Source organism: Coturnix japonica, chromosome 3 (assembly GCF_001577835.2).
Source record: "Coturnix japonica isolate 7356 chromosome 3, Coturnix japonica 2.1, whole genome shotgun sequence".
NCBI lineage: Eukaryota > Metazoa > Chordata > Aves > Galliformes > Phasianidae > Coturnix > Coturnix japonica.
Genome location: NC_029518.1, coordinates 55,853,139 through 55,869,102, shown reverse-complemented (window position 1 = coordinate 55,869,102; position 15,964 = coordinate 55,853,139). Strand labels below are relative to the sequence as shown.

Sequence of the window (15,964 nt, the reverse complement as noted above, 5' to 3'; positions counted from 1 at the left end):
TACCCATTCTTATTCCTGTGGCTGTGATAGTTTTATTTTTTTTATTATTATTACATCTCTTTATCTGAACACATGGTTCTACTTAAAGGCTACTGAATTTGTAGACTAATAAAGACTATCAAAGAAAATGATTTTGGACAAAAAGACATTGGAGAGGATCCAGTAGAACATAATTCCAGGGGACAGTTATTTACAGTTAAGGTTCCATCTACCTCTCCCTTCTCATCTCAGACTCCTAGCTGAACCAGCTATACACATTGGGTTTGCTTCAGGCTGCTAGTCATTTATTATTACCACTTAGCCAACAATACTTGAACCATTTCCAAAAATCAGACTACTGGGAGAGAGATGCCTTGTTCCAGTCCTTGATGTTTTCACTGTGTAAACTTGTAACATCATGATTCAAAGCAGAAACTTGAACTAGTATGTGGCATGGTCCCTCTAATTGAGGTGATATAATTCCTGCCTTGGCAAAAATACACCTAACCTTGTTTGACTCATGACGCCATGTACAAAAATAAAACAAAACAAAAGAAACCAGTAATAACTAAAAAAAACACCTGAGCATTCTGTTGTTCAGGGAGGGTTGCTAGCTACCCTCATGCAGGGTGGGAACCATGCACCAGATTCTTGAACTTGCAGTTATTTTCTGCTGGCATCCAGCCTGAATCTAGGAGGAAGATGGCAGATTTAAAGTACTAAGATTGTTCATAATGACATAAAGGAGACGAGGAAAATGAGAATTAGCATACACAGTGGCAGTAAAACCAGAAAAATATATAAGGTAGTATGGAAGACAGGAATAGTAGTGGAGATGTGGAAACTAGCTAGACCATAGTCTGGATGAAGAATGAGTAAGAAAACTAAGACACCAGGAAAAGACGTAGAAGATTAACTTTGTATTAGAAATCTGGGAGGATTTTAAAAAATGATAAGCACTAAAGATTCCACATGAAAATTTGGTTAGTATATTTTAAATCATGCTTCAAAAGAAAAATGCATTAAGTAATGAGAATAAAATAAAACTGTGAGTAATCAGTACAAATAAGCAGATATACAAATGAAATGAGACAAACACTGAAATATTAATGCCCTCAAACCCACAAATCAAAGGACCTAATTAAAGGCATAGAAATCATGCTGTTAATTCTACCACTGACTCAACAGAAACTCAACTTTGAAAATTTTATTGTGTTTTTGTTATTAAGTGTTTGTTTGAAGAAATATGTGTGTGTATACATGTGTATGTAGTAGCTGCATAGAAGAGCTGGGAGTAAAGTTGTAAGACAGTTCATGAAGTCTCTCAGTTTAGGCACAGTTGTCCTCATTGCATGATCCGTATCAAGGCATAGCTTTTGCTTTCTCTGCAGTGAGGCAAAATTACTTATGATTCTCTTAGTAGAATCCTAAAAGCCATGAAAAACTTTACACTAGTATGGCCTGCTGTTGAATCAGAAACAAAATCTGTAGATGAGTTTCATGTCCCACCCTTTTCTTATCTTAATAGGTTTAGAATTTTTATATAAAATTCTAAGTATGATACGAACATCTTTCTTTAAGAAAATTGAATAGTTCTCCTAAACATCCATGGAAAACACTATTTTTCCTTGATTTATTTTATGCTTATTTTGTCCATGGAGTTGGATGAAAAGTAAAACTAATTAAAATAAACGTGTATCTAGAGTATCTTTTGACAGAAACCTGTGTCATTTCCCAATTTGTTCATTTCTCTTCTTTACTTCCCTTACTAAATATGTAAACAAGTGTTTTTGTGATATGAACAAAGCTCAGTTTCCTACAGATTTAAATCTCATGTTCAATCGCCACTTCAAATTAAAATTTTCAATTCTGATATAGAACAGCTTGTGTCTTCTATCTAAAAATTTAGCCCACATTGTAGGTTTTCCTTGAAAATGTTCAAAGAACTTGTAATATTTTGAGAAACTACTCTCTGGTGTAGTTACTTGGTACTGGATTATATGTTTTGAATTTGCTACGGGAAATTAAGCAGATTGACAGAGAGGTCCAAACATAACAAGATGAAACTAAGTTGAAAAAAATATGTCCTCCAGACTAGGCCTGACACCAGCCTATTTATGGTACCACCTTCAGAGAGCTGTGTGTACATACAAGACCCAGTCCAGAATGCTTTAAATTCAGATTGCAGAAGAAGAATCAAAAGTGGTTTCTGGAAGAGAAGTAAAATGACAAAGATAAAGGAGAAAAGCAGGCAACAAGGATGGGCCAGAAAGAAAAGAGAAACGGTAGTAGCAAGGCTGGATCTTGGAGTGGGATAGCTCTCTCTAAACTGGTTGCAGTCTTCTTATTTACACTGCTGTGTGTCCTTTGGGCCCCTCTGTGTTTCTAGAGGCCTCTCCTGAGCTAGCAGCAGTACTCTGCGTTCTGCTGCAATTGAGGGCTGCGGGATTTTGGAGCAGAGAAGCACCCTATGAAACCTCCATCAGTGCTCCGTATGAACACTCAGGAACCTGTCAGGGGTGTCAAGGAGCTGGATTTTACATCACCAGAGCCCTGCCTGATGTTGTTGCTCTTCATTAACAGCCTCCACAAAGGAACATGCTCTGCCAGTGATTAGACACATGCTCTGATAAAGCTGAGAAATAGGCTGTACACATTAAGTGTTTTATCTCATCCCTCAGCCATATCCCATGAAATGCTGAGTACAACACAAATGCATTCAAACAATTCACAGAAACCACATGAAACCACATTCCCTGCAAAATGCTCTGTTCTGACTTGTCTCCTGAGTAATGGACACTGTGCTTTAAGCAGATAATTAGTCAGCAGCTAGGTAGCACGCTGCTGACAAACTAGCTGATTAGGTATTAACAGTAGGCATAACTCAGTTAATCCACTAATTTTTATTTTACACACACTGCATAATACTGTCTTTAATAATCCTACTGTTTATTTCTTGGCAGCTGAAAATAAGTTGACTCCATGAGAATTATCTGTTTTAAGAGCTATGAAACTCAGTCACTGCAGACACACCAGGCATTTTATGCATTATACGAATGATTCACAGAATCACAGAATCACAGGATCACAGAATGGCCCAGGTTGGAAGGGATCTCAAGGATCATGAAGCTCCAACCCCCCTGCCTGGCAGGGCCACCAAACTTCCACATATACTAGATCAGGTTGCCCAGGGCCCCATCGAACCTGGCCTTGAACACCTCCATCCACAACATCCCTGGGCAGCCTGTTCCAGGACCTCACCACTCTCTTAGTAAAGAACTTCCCTCTAACATCTAACCTAAATATTCCCTCTTTCAACTTAAAACCATTTTCCCTAGTCCTACTATTATTGGCCCTTTCAAAGACTTTATTCCCCTCCTGATTATAGGTTCCCTTCAGGTACTGAAAGGCTGCAATGAGGTCACCCCACAGCCTTCTTTTCTCCAGGCTGAACAAGCCCAGCTTCTTCAGCCTGTCTTCACAGGGGAGGTGCTCCAGCCCCCTGATCATCTTCATGGCCCTCCTCTGGACCCTTTCCAACATCTCTCTGTCTTTCTTCTACTGAGGGCTCCATACCTGGACACAGTACTCCAGATGGGGCCTCACAAGAGCAGAGCAGAGAAGGACAATCACCTCCCTAAATCACTGGTCAAATCAAGCTTATGGAACATATTGAGCTTATAAAATAAAACACAAGATGACTTTTTACAAAGTCTGACACTGATAGGAGAGGGGACAATGGTTTTAAATTAAAAGAGGGAAGATTTAGGTGAGACATAAAGAGGAAATTCTTTACTCAGAGTGTGGTGAGGCACTGTAACAGATTGTCCAGAGAAATTGTGGAGGCCCTGTTCCTGGAAGTGGTCAACACCAGGCCCTGGGCATCCCAATCTAGTGGGAGCAACCCTGTCTGCAGAAGTGGGTAGGAACTAGACGATTCTTAAGGCCCTTCCAACTCAAGTGATTCTGTGATTCTTTGATTCTGTGAGGCCATGATCCTGAAGGTAATACCTCCTATTTTATCATGTTGGCCCATGACTTCAGAGGCAGATTGCTAACAGTATCACACTAAGACTTAAGCTTGCCTCCAATATTTAATTCAATTTTGTTGCCATGTGAAAGTGGCAGCAGAGGGGCAGGCTGACAAGATGGTGTGTGACATGGATGTGCATATGAAGCAAAGGTGTGGGATTTAATTCTCCCCTGAGGAAAAAATTGCACCCATTGATATTCGCTGATGCTTGCTTAACATTTGTGGAGACCAAACAGTGGATGTGAGCACTGTGAGGTAGTGGGTGGTACATTTCAGCATAGCAGCAGTGACATGAAACACAAGCCGTGTTCCAGATAGCCAAACACAGCTGTCTGTCTCACCCCTTTCCCTGGTTGCTTTCGCACAGCAAGACAGTCACTACAGCACAGCAAAGCAGAAAAACTTCAGTTGGTTCCTTAAGACATCATTTTCAGCTCCCAAAAATGTTGCTATTTCTAAAATTAACCTAGGATTGCTCCTAGGTTAATTATTGCATAATTTTATGGTTTCCATGTTTTTGCCAGAGGTTACCCTTTCTCTTTACCTTGTCAAATAATTCAAACCCTTGGCATGAGTAGTAGGCTGCATGTTGATAGGCATAGATAAGGTGAGTGGAGGCAGTTGGAAGCAAGTGAACTTACAGAGGAATATCTACAGCCTTACCTGACCCACTTTGCTAGGGGTAGTTCCCATGACTGACTAAAGGACTTATGCCCTGACCTGTTCTCTGGTCTTGCATGACCTCTCCCCTTCTTTTGCTGGATTTGCCTGGGCCATTCTCCACACTGTCAAAACACAAAATGAAGAATTTCTCCATCAGCTCATCAGTGCAAATCAAGGACTATGATATGACACTGAACAGGGAACTGTGTACTCAGCTGAATATCGGCTTCAGTGCACTGGAATCTATGGTGAATATTTTGGAATATCGCAAAGTTTTCGCCAAGTTGAAAGAAAGCCAGTTGCAAAGTTTTCCTACTGAGTCAATGTGAAATTAACTGAGAATTTTCTCTCTCAAATAGTGTCATTGTGCTCTTTATATCAATTGTAATTTCTATGAAAATAAATGGGAAGCATTACATTCAGAGTGACCTACGTATGATTCTATGATCGTTATTCTTTAGTTTCTCCACTGAGGAAAAATAATATGGAGACCATACTAATGGCTTTTTTGAAAATCCTAATGAAGGCTGTAGAAGCTGTAGGAAGCTGCTGAAGTCCAGATCTACAGGGTAGAAGTCTGCACATGAGGTAATTGTTTGGACTCCCTTTGTAGTCAATGAAAAGAAATAGGAAACTCCAGGAGATGATTTATCACACCCTAAAATAGTAATCTTAAATAGAGCAAATGAATCTCATCTTGGAAGTGTCTGTTGTCTGTAATGACTATAAAAGGAATCAAGGAAACCAGCTTTCAAGTAAATGTCAACACTGAAAACATTTGAAGTTCATTAAAATGAGTCCCTGTGAATTTGCTTCCTTCTTGAGAACCCTCACAGCAGGGACCTCAAGACACTGTTATTAGCCTCCAGCCCTTCCCTTTACAATGAGACTTTCAAATGAGAAGAGTCTCTAGCTCCTGCAAAAGAACAACCAGAAGACTGGAGGAAACTTGCAAATAGAGATGGTGACAGAAATATACCTGTACAGTACACTGGAAAATCTCTTTCAATCCCATTTCTATCTGTCTTTTCACTTAAGGCTCTTCTTGCAAACATTTTTTAAAAACAAACTTCAAAATCACTGACATGAAGCACTGTTATGGATCTTTAAAGCTCCATAGTCTGGATAACTGGCAAGGAACAATTACAAGGACAAGTGTATAACATATTTACTGTAGAAATGCCTAGGGGAAACCCTATAGTTCTGTTTTACTAAGTGCAATGCTATCAGCTAGAGACAGTCTATACCACAAAAGCTACAAAGGCAAGACAATTGAAGTATCATGTTTCATTCCTTAAAGATGGAGAATTGAGACACAAAGAGATTAAAGGGTAACTTTCCCAAATTACACAGAAAGTCTGTGGTAGAATCTTGGTTCCCTCAAAGTGTAGTCTATAACCACATGCTTCTGTTGGCTTGCAGTGGTATTGCTAATTCTGGGATATGTTCTTTTCAGACAGGGCTGCACTTACAGATAATATTTGATTTTCTCTTTCTGTAATTTGGCTGAATTTCTTGTAAGAAAAATGGTTTGCAGTGCACTATCAAACCCTATCATTCAGTCAATACTGATCTCTTATGGCCAGGAGGGCATATGATAATGACTTTCTAGAAGTTTCAGAAGAGTCCATTCCTCAGCAAAAGGCTGTAATGATAGCTTGAAAGCTATCAGGTTGATTGTATATATTTTTCACACGAAGCTAGAGGCTTAAGGTTAAATATCAGTAGGAGTAACTAACAGCTGCTGCTAAAATAAGAGTTCAGATTCCAAGAATGGAAAATTTACACTAGGTTTACTTAAAAATTCATGAAGTTTCTGAAATGATGAAAACCAAAAGTCATAAACAATAACTGTTGGTCTCTGAAGAAAAACACATGAGAATCTTTTCAAGAGAGGTGGAAAATTTTATTTCTAATAACATAAAAGAAAACATTTCAGTTGTCAATGAAAATGAGTGAAAGTTCAGGAGTAATTTTTTTGAGAAATGTGTAGTAATTACATGATGAAATGTTACTATACGGTAGTCATCACATGAATCACAGTAAACATCCATGTTCAGTAGTGAGAATTAATATTGCCTTTCAGATGGGAGTTAGATTAACTAGCTCCTTAGTTTTTATGTTTTTTGTTAGTTTGTTTTTAATTATTATTAAAATTTAACAAGGGAATCAGCAATTTTTCTCACATGCATCAATTTCTGAAAGCTATAGAGATTATGGTGGTTACCTGTTATTCATTCTGCAAGGTGAAACTTCCAGTCCTGAAAGCTTTTCATAAACATCAGTTCTTGTATTTGAATTCATCACAAGAACTTGGAAGGAAAGTATTGTTTCAGGACATACTTATGCAGTGGCCATAACACAGCTTTATGCATCTTCCTTTCAGTTCTCATACAATTTTTTTTAGTTTGTTTTTTTGTTTTTTTACTTTTTTAACATATAAAATAAGCAAAGTCTTTGTCACACAAGTAATGAAATATCCAAATTTCTGGATCTAACATTATATATAACAATGTGAAATCTGGAGATTAGATCAAGCAATGAATACCAAAAACAAAGTCAACACAGTTTCATTTCTTTCACCAGAAAAGAAAAATTAAATTGAAAGATAATGATTTAAGACTGCTGAAAGGCAGCAATTGGTTCTTCAGTTCACAGCTCATCTAATTTATTCACAGCTAATCTCTTTTTCTCAGTATGACAAGTTATATCTGAAATAATGTACTTAGCAGAATTCAAGCAAAACATAGACTTCCATTTGAGAATTGAGAACTTCTACAATTAGATAACACACTACAAGAAACAAAGATGGAAACAAAACATAGTATTCTGCAAATAGACCCATATTTCACTCTTTTCTTGAGAGGAGATTTTAGTAGATAATTTCCTAACTGCTTTTGTGAATTCATCAGGAATTAGATAAGGGTAAGCCTTCATAAGATGCACAGAAACAATACTGTTCATATGATCAGGCTCTGAGGTAAGATTTAGATAGGAACATTCTGATCTAGAAGTGATGGTGTATTCAGCCAGACTGCTTTGTTTGGAACAGCTTGTGTTGGAAAACAGCTGTTAAATCCCAGAGAGTCTGGGTGAATACTATCTGGGTGCCAGGGCTCAACAGTGCTTCCCCTGTGTTCAGTGTCAATTCAACTACATCCTCCTTGGGATCCAGTCAGTTTACTGCCTCAAGTAAATGGTTAAAAAAAAAAAAAAAAGTAATAAAATAAAATAAGAAACAAGGAAACAATGTTCTAGTTCCAGGACCACGGGAGGCTTTATATCCCTTAGCTAGCAACTGATCTGCCCTCAACTTACTAGTCCTATTAGGTTCTGTTCTTCTTTTAATTTCCACTTGTTTCTCAATCAGGTAAATACCTCATCTTATCTAGAGTCACTGGAATTATCTATCTTTTGGACTTTGCTGTAGAAGCAGTTAATAATCCTTTCTGTGATTAGTAAGTGCATTACACACTCTGCAAAGGCAGTAAAATTATTTCAAGGAAACTTCATGGAATTTCCATACATGGACATATATCATTTTCTGCTTCTAGTGTCATCAGTTTTTGCTGGTCTGAACTCCCCTTGTGATTAGCCACAGGCACTTCCAGTGTTCTGAGCTCTGGAAGCAAAAAATCAGGTGCTCCCCATACCTGGACACTTTATTCTTATTTTCACAGCAAACCTCTCCAAGGTTTTACACCCTGTTGTTCTGTTGTTTTGTTGTTTTACACCCTGTCCCATGCCAAGCTCTTGGAAGATGGAGTGCTCCACATGTTTTCCCCAATCATTTCTTCTTCCTGGACAGAGACCTTTGCCACACAAAAGCCTGGATCAGTCGCTGTTTCCCTTGTGCTTGTAGACAACTGAAGATGATGTCCTGGAAGGCCAAAGATGTAGGCTTTGTAATTACTGAAACACTGCCCCTTGGAAGGCAGACTACAGCATTGTTTACAGGTTTTTAGACTAGCACTTTCGTGCCCTTCTCCCATGCTCATTTCCTCCATGTTAAGAAGCATTTACAGAGTTACCGCATTGTCTTTTTGCAGATCCTAAAAGCACACTCTACAATTGCAGGCAGAGAAGTATTCCATATTCAACACAGACTCCAGGGAGCTCTGGTCTATTCAGTCCTGAATACAGGATACCACAAAACAACTTGAAATCCTTGGAATATTATTAAAAGTGTCCACACAAGAAAGTCCATCAAAACTATTCTGTCACAATGGATGGAACCAAACAAGAGCAGAGGAAATGCAGTGTCTGAGCTCCCTGTCATAGATATGGAGAGTGTTAGATGAGAATGTGACGGGAAGGACAATTCCCACATCAAAATCCCAAAGCTTGGATACTCCTTGCCATTTGTGGTTCTTAGTGGTTTAATAGAGAATATAGTACATATCCTGAACTTTGACTGATTTTAGCTTTGAGGACATGATTAAGACCCATGAGACAAAACCACCTAACTATCCTAAGAACTTCCCCCTGATCACTGGCATATTAGAAGGAAGTAAAACCTCTTATATTCAAGAAGCCATGTTTTGCATTGAAGAGAGAAGACATTCTTCCTTGTTCCTGCACTTACCTGGCAGATGCCCTGAAGAAGAGTTAGTTGAGTGAATATTGTGTAAACAATGTCAACAAACAGCAACCAAGATTCTTTCAGCCACTCTTGCAGATATTATCATGTTGAACAGCCGCGTCAGTCTACTCTGAGACCCTTCATATCCTGTCATAAAACCTCTTCTATAAATGCCTTATCCTCCATCTTGAAGTGATTTACCCTCATGTTAGAAAGCTATTCTTATATTTCCAACGGATATAAATCTTTCAGATGACTTGTTTCAGGTTGAAATTCTGTTCATTTTTTCTTTATATATTCTTAAATTAATCTGAATTGCAGCTGGAATGTAAGAAGAAAATGGTCATGTAAACCAAATTTTGCTGAGTTTCCAAAAGCCTCCAATCTGATTCAGTTTGAGAAATAGGGAATGTTTCATCCAGATTTTTCCTTTCTAATGAACAGTTGCTCACCTTTTTTGTTTTGGTTTGTTTTACAGAATCACAAAATCACAGAATTATCAAGGTTGGAAAAGACCTAGAAGATCATCTAGTTTTGGTTTGCTTTGTTTTGTTTTGGATTGGTTTGGTTTGGTTTGGCTTCATTTGGTTTGTTGTTTTTTTTGCTCAGCCCAAAGACTGGGAAAGAGAACAAATAAATTCAATAGCTACTTTTTTTTTTTTTTTCTTTTTTTTCTTTACCTTTTTTTATTTTCTCTCTATTATATCATGTCTGCCCTGACATGTTTGCTTCTTTAAGGGAAAGAAGATGAGTCATGTGGATGAAAGACTATAAGACAGGGAGGTGGCTGAGAACAGTAGACAAGGCATCAGATAAAATATAATGCACTTATTTTATTACTCTGAGCAAGTCATTTGGGAAGGGCACTGGATATTGAAGTGGAGCAAGGAATTATCTGAAATAACTCCACATACATTTAATTCATCTTCCCAGTGCCTGACAGCTATGCATAATTCTCAGCATAGGGACCATAGAAAGCCATTCCTATACTCTCTCTCCCCTACAGACTTTTGCCCGCTGAGTGTTGGTTTGATCCCTGGCTGGCATAACCATGCTGACAGAAGCACTCAATGCTCAGACAGTTATACCAGCAAACTGCATGTCTCTTTGTTTTGGGGAAGGGTGTGTTTCTATGGAAGAACAAAGCCAGGCAAACTGCACCCACATTAGGAATGTCTTGCTTGTAAGTCAGTGTATAAGAAAAGAAATCCAAGAATAAACTTGGCCTTAGATACCAGACCCTTGGGGAGAGGTGTGAAGAATCGAAATGGATATCCACCTAAGCCTGTGATAAGGATTGAAATTTCTGCCCGATCTGCAGATGATTAACATTTAATGCTTTATAACATTCTAGTTGTGTAGAATCCTTTAAATGGATTTTTGTATTTTCTTTTAAGCCTCCCACAACCACCATCACCAGAATGGTGGAAAAAACATTATTTTATTGAGAAATCTGCCCCTTCTTTGTTTCAGGAAAAGATAATTGAAGATTGAGGAGGCATCTGTGCATAAAAAATCTTATGCCTTCAAGTGGAAAAACAAAGAGATAAAATTAACTTTACTTGGGAATGCATAATTTCATTTCTGTAAATCTTATCACATTCTTCTTCCTTTGCTTTGTCCAGAAAGAAATGATGCCATTTCTATGTTGTCTTTTTTTTTTTTTTTTTAATTTTTATTTTTTTCAGGTAACTTGTAAAGAAATGTCCTTTCCAAGCTCACTAAAACATTTATCCTATCTTAGACACTACAAACAGATGGAGAAAATTCCAAACAACAAATATGCTTATAAAAATGCAAATAAATATTTGCTTTCATTCAGTTTTATAAAACTTGTATCCCCGTGCAATCTCTCTGTGGTTATAAGACAAAGGATTTTTAATAAGTGCTCTGTAATGACATGCTCCGTGTCTTATGAGGTGGTACGTACATCCAAATCCACCAAATGATTCAAAGACTGATTGTGATGCAACAATAATTATCCCATTGTTTATGGTCAGTAAATGAACTAGATTTACCTCACTGTATGAGATCTGATGCTTTAATGAAAACAGGTTACAAACAGTGCTGTGGGAATATTATTATTTACCCAAGATGGTAGAACAACCCTATGTCTCAGTTCTGTTTACATTCAGGTCATGCTGCTTTGGGATAGACCCCTACCCAAATAAAGTAAGTAGAAAGAAGGAAAAAAAATCTTTATACTTAAATAATTATAGTGTTTACAGAAATAGATCTTTCCATAAAAGGGGGAAAAGACAAATAACACTGTGTTTGTTCTACTTATAAGTGATGTTTCCCGCAAGAACTGAGATACTATGATTATCTTCTTGGTTCTGTTTGCATTACTGGCATTTGTACCGTCTCATGTTCTTTTTTCCCACAGTGACATCTGGCGCAGGGCAAAAGTGTTCTGGAGCACTAAAGTGTCCTAGCTCAAGCAACAGGATGGTTGACAAGAGAAGAAAGTAAGATTATGACAAAAGGATAAATGGGTTTGAAAATATTGTCAAGCATAAAAACTAAGACAGTGAAAAAGTAATAGTACTACACAGTATAGTTGTGCCTGCAAAAAGCTGAATAAACTGAAGTTCATACTGCAGCAAGAAGTCCTTTTGGTAGTATAGACAATTATCATGTTCACTATGTGGATATCAACAAAAGAGTTCCTCCAGCTATAAGGGGTGTCCTCTTGAAGGACACTTTTTGGCACAGTTATTTTATTACAGGATTCCCAACAAGCTCTTCTGAAGCACAGAGAAGCAGAACAGAACAGAAACTCAATTTCTTATAGATGAGTTTTCATAATGAAAGGATATTATGGGTTAGTAGGAAGCAAAGGAAGCAACTTACTGTGTATTAGTATTTACTAATACAGATTTAACATGGATAGAGGAATACCACGAGTATACATATAAATGTGCTGCTCTACCAGAGGTTGCTAAGATTTCTAAAATGCCTGTCAAGAAGCAGTGTTTGTTTGTTTGTTTTGAAAGCATGTACTTTGATTCTTGCCATTAAACCTGATGTAACCTCTCACAAAAAAAGGTATCCATCTACAGTAACAATATCTGCCTCATGACATAAACTTTTCCATACTTGTTTAGTGAAAAAAATAGTCAGGGCATTAACTCGCATAGTATCAGGAGTAAACTCAATTGAGTGGGAATGAACCATTAATAAACAAACCATTTGCCTATTTCTTACCTTATTTTGAAGACAAAAGCTAACAGACAATTTTAAATAAGACCAGCCAGTGTGGTTTTAAAAGACTGAATAGCTACAAGAACTGGAATTTAAACTGACCAAAAATATTTTTAATTTTGATTCACTTTTAATGTTCTATTTATTGTTTTACATTTTCCAGTGCAAAGTGCAAATAGTGCAATACTCAGAAAGAACCAAGTAACTTTTTCTAAATCACCTTAATGTTTACATTTTGAAGTCCCTTGACTGCTGTTGGAAATGCTGCTCACTGCTACTAAAAATCTTTGTCTCTAGAAGGCTTCACTTGGCCCATTTTCTGTTTTTAAGTCTGCTTTCTCTCTCTACTTTCTTTTCCAGTGCTATAGAATTCTCTAGGCCTGCCCAGGGACGTTTTGACATGTTCTCTCCCATGGGCAAGCTGAAATAAGGAACTGTTACTTCCAGTGCTGGTGCTACAGCATCTCTAGAGCAAACTAAAGCAGAAATACCAGGAATCACACTGGAAAACTTGTTTTTCAAAACAAAGCAGCTTAGTTTTAAAAACTCAAGGCATTGATGTATTCTGGTGCTCCTCTGACTCAAAGTCATTTTTATCCACTTACTAAGGTTTAAATTGCACCATTTGATACACATCATGAAGGACTAGTTAAATGGGAAGCTACTCAACACACATTAAGTTTGCAACCTTAATTTTAAAATAGACATATTCTAAAATTAAATCTGTGTCAGTGCAGAAACATGAGATCACTTCCCAGATTTCAGGTTTAATCTTTGGTTTCAGTATAAGTGCATAGATGTGCTATCAAAACAACACCAAGTCACAAAAAAAATACGCCTTTTACTAGAGAAAGAAGTTGAAGATGATAAAATCCAAAGGAAAAGAGTAGAAGCAAGTCCTGCTTTTACCAGAAAGTTTTGATGTTTTTGACAGGGAGTTTGTCTTCTTTGCAGACAAGTAGCTCTTTTTCTTTCAGGAAAACTCTTCCAGGATAATCTTCTACAAAGTCCAAACGCCCACTCCCTCACTATGATATAATGGCCATTGTGCCTTTTTGAAGTAAGTATAAAACAAAAACAAATAAAAAAATGTGTTTTAACTCTGGTACATCCATCAACCTTGCCTTCACTGAGTCTGATGCACAGCCTCCAAGGACTGCAGAAATCAAAGCAGAAAATATTCCACTATATCTTTTGATTTCTTTTATTTTTGGATTAGCATTTCTAAGAAAAATATTTTATCTGTTTGTCATACTTTCAGGTATGTGTTTCAACTGGAAAAATCCTGGCAGTGCCATAAAAAATCTTTGCTCTTCAGCACAGTGAACCAGAAGGCCTTTCTTCCACAGGAAACAAAGGCCTTGGGCAATCTCAAGCTTATGTTCTAGGCTTCTAGAAATCATTTTTGAAGATTTAATGGTTAATAAACAATAAACTTTAAGTTGTTCCAAAATGCTCTTTATCCATGTCATAAATCTGATCTGATAGCAGAGATCGGGAAGAATAGGCCCCAGGGGAAGTCAGCAAGCCCTAGTATCTTGTGCTAAACTACACAAGAGGGAACACGGCCTGTAAAGGGCTTGTTGACTGTTCATATAGGCAAACAGCAGCAACAACAACAAAACCTGCTAATGAGTTAAGTAGCATTTACACCCTGGATTAATTCCAGAGCACTGTGAAACTAACTCTGCCTTCTCTCACCTGCAGAACATGGAGTAGACAAGCCCAGCATTTAGAAGATACATGGAAAAAAATCTTTCATAAACATCCAAAATTTATCATCTGGATTAAAACTTCAATATTAATCCTTATTTTACTTGATTTTCAGAACATACGTAGGTAAAGAGTCAGACCTGCTAGGAGTATGTCTACAGTTGAATATATTCTGAACTGGTTTTCTGTATAGAATTGATGATCTGCTTTAACTCCCTTTATGGATATCCTTACAGTGACCTGGTAACCTTAGTACAAATCAATTTAGGAAGTGACTTAAGTTAAACTCAATGGAGGACTTTTTAATTCTCAGATCAAGTGCCCACATAGGAGTTTAAGTTCACCTTTTTACCATATTTTTAAAAGATTTTAAGCAAGTTTTTCCAAATACACCAATCTGGGCCGTAATTTGCAATATCAACATTTCTAGTAGGTGTTTTAAAAAATGTGTTGCATGCAATGAAAAAAAAAAAAAAAAAAGAAAAAGAAAACACCCATGAAACAGACAATAAAGTCTTCTGTTACACATATCGCTTAGGAAGATTATTAGTCTTTCATTAATCTTTACTTACTCAAAAGAAAGAATGTCACAGCTATGTCACTGCTCCAAATGTTTTTAATTAGTTAGGCCACATTAAGATTAAACCATTATGCAGTCAGAAGCCCTGTCCAAGACTATAGCTTCATAGTTGTTTTCACATGCAAACATAGACACTTATATGTGCAGGCACACACAGAGGTGGAGAGAGTCATTACTTGGGTGTCCCTGAACTTTCTTCACTGCTTTCAGTTTTTCTGTTTGTCCCAGGTCCTGTCAGAATTTTGTCAGTGGACATTTAAATTCATTTCCATGTTTGAAACTCAGACCCAAATCTTTATTTTGGCCAAATCCATCTCCAGCAGAGTTCTGCTTGCTAGGAAGAAATAGATTTTCAGTTTATTAATGTTTTGCAGAATGAAGATGAATCATTTTAAAAGTTTTACATGTTGTTTTGTTTTGTTTTTGTAAATTGAATGACCAGCTTTAAAAATAAACTAATTCTACTAATAAACGACTCTTGATACTTACGAACACTCATGTACACTTATTCACTGAAGAGCTGTTAAAAATTTCTCATGAAATATGGGCATCCACTGGAGAGCACTTACCTGGCAGAATACAAAAAAAAAAAAAAAAAAAAAAAAAAAAAAAAAAAAAAAAAAGAAATTAATCTAAACTCAGGACTAAAAAAAAAAAAAACTACAAAATTTATGTGTCAGTGCTGTGGATAATTTGCTGCCTTCTTAGTTTTCGTCAGGAAAGCAAACATATGGGGCACATTACAAAATTGTATGGGAACATGTGTTACTGCACTGAAACACTAAGATAAGCGACAGAGAAATCCATGATCCATGGGGTTGGAATATTTTGGGCCTCCCGGTGCTTTAGCACTTTTTCTTTTCTAGTGTAACAGAATGTTTTGAGTTAGATGGAAAATGCTGGATGCTTTGGCAGCAGTGTTATGGTGGTTTGATCAAACCCCTAGCTTGATCCTGACTGTACAGGTCTTCTTTGTACCACCAGAAAAGTAAAGAAAAACATATATCACAAGATTGTATTCTGAAAGTTTTATAGCTAAAGTTTATTTGCTTCAGAATAGAGTTATTTGAGGGATTAGGGAAATCTGTTGCTCAGTAGGGAGAATCCACATTTAAAAGAAAATTCTACATAAGTTTGATCATATTTGTAAGCAAATTTTAATATATAGTGGAATGTTGTTAAATATCCACCTACTGCTGTTACTGTTTAC

The 15,964-nt window shown here is 37.0% G+C and overlaps 1 long non-coding RNA gene across 3 annotated transcripts in view; it reads right to left on the bottom strand.

Moving 5' to 3' along the window:
• Positions 1–6,559: 6,559 nt before the first annotated feature.
• The window catches only part of LOC107311904, a 46,049-nt gene continuing 36,644 nt past the window's right edge, over positions 6,560–15,964 (bottom strand). The window contains exons 4-6 of one of the 3 annotated variants that reach the window (XR_001554289.2): positions 15,244–15,323; positions 13,371–13,512; positions 6,560–8,555 (exon numbers count right to left, since the gene is read on the bottom strand). This is a non-coding gene — a long non-coding RNA (uncharacterized LOC107311904). Of the gene's footprint in view, positions 8,556–13,370; positions 15,089–15,243; positions 15,324–15,964 lie in introns of all 3 variants that reach the window. The other 2 variants (XR_001554291.2, XR_004306750.1) reach the window with 2 other exon arrangements.